Genomic DNA, 1,452 nt, shown 5'->3' with positions numbered 1-1,452 from the left:
CACGTCATCTTTCCTTCCCTTTTCTCCTCATCTTGTCACGTCTCTCTATCGTCTCTTTCTCCTATCTTTCCCCCTCTTCTCTTCTTTTCTCCGTATACCTAGTTTAGTTTCTGGCGTTTTCTCTTTCTATTCCTCCTTCGATTGTTTGGTTCTCGTTTTCTTCTTTCTCCTTATTTCTGTCTCTTCCCCCTTTCATGTTTTTTTTCTTTCATCTTGTTTCTATTCCCTTTCTTTGGTCTGATTTTCCTGCGTTCTCTTGTTTTCATCACGTTTCCTTTCATCTCCCTTTCTTTCCTTTACCTGTCTCTTATATCTTCCTTCATACCTTCCTTCTTTCTTCTTTCTTTGGCCTGTACTCTGAAACGCTTCCCTCTCTCACCATCACTGCTCTCCAAAGGCTCGAGTTGAAGATCCTCATTTTTTAAGAGTATTTTTATGGTTCAGGTGATAGATTGGCAAGATTTCTAGTTTATTTAAAGGAGGATCTGTCTTGAAAAACCCGCCTATTTGTCTCTGTGGACTTGGAAAATTGCCATAGTGAGAGAAAAAAGGCGTTTCTGAATACGTCTATTTGTCTCCTCCCCCTTCCTCATCCTAACCTTTCCATTTATTATGTTACTGATATGACTTCAATGTTTTATAATGCGGTTTTCTGTCTGTCTTTCCAGTTTTCTCTGCGCTCGATGTCAACTGTCTGTAAGTAGCAATCCACATCCGTCTTAGTACTTATCTCTTTTCTTCCGTTTTCTTCGTGTTTATATAGTGTGGAGGATGTTTAAATGGGTGTTTCGTGTATTACTTTTATAGGTGTGTGTTTTTGCAGGGTGTGGATATTACTGTTTTGTCTATTTTTTCAGCAGCGGGAGTAACACAGCGGTGGTGATGTAAAATGTTCAGTTAGTTAAGCATTTGCAGTTGTGTTTTATCTTTTGGTTTCATTACTTTTTTGTCTTGGTTCTGTTTATCTTTGCTAGTAGTGTTTATCGTAATAGCATCCCCCTTACGTGTTTACTGTTATATTTACAGCTGTTTTTTCTTTCCTATTTTTTTTATCTCTCTGTGTATACTTCTTATCATTTCGTTCACGTTAGACTGTTTCTATGCCTCACCATTACGTTTCATCTTATTCCTCACTTGTTTGTATATGTTTAAGTGTTATTTAAATCTTTTCATCCTTATTTTGAGGAATTTTCTGCATCATTCTTCGTTTTCATACATATCTGTGCCTACTTTCGTATTTTTCATGTCATCGTTGTATTATCTACACGTATATTTTTATCCTGCTTCTTAATTTCCATGCCATTGGTTTATTATTGTTGAATCACTTGTAGTAAATACGTATCTGTGTTCTTAACCCTTTCAGTAGTATATGACACTTTTTTCTATGTATTCTGCTTACCATTTAGCGATTTTTAACAGCTTCAGATACTTGCGTTGGGATCAGAATAGTAA

General features: G+C 36.3%; 1 protein-coding gene across 2 annotated transcripts in view; it reads left to right on the top strand.

Moving 5' to 3' along the window:
- The first annotated feature begins 668 nt into the window (after positions 1 to 668).
- The window catches only part of LOC123503874 (phospholipase DDHD1-like), a 171,599-nt gene continuing 170,815 nt past the window's right edge, over positions 669 to 1,452 (top strand). For both annotated transcript variants that reach the window (XM_045254019.1, XM_045254020.1), the window contains exon 1: positions 669 to 696. The gene's annotated coding sequence lies outside the window, so the exon portion shown is untranslated. The remainder of the gene's footprint in view (positions 697 to 1,452) is intronic.

The sequence above is a fragment of the Portunus trituberculatus genome, chromosome 14 (genome assembly GCF_017591435.1).
Source record: "Portunus trituberculatus isolate SZX2019 chromosome 14, ASM1759143v1, whole genome shotgun sequence".
Taxonomy (NCBI): domain Eukaryota; kingdom Metazoa; phylum Arthropoda; class Malacostraca; order Decapoda; family Portunidae; genus Portunus; species Portunus trituberculatus.
This window is presented reverse-complemented; position numbering and strand designations above follow the sequence as displayed.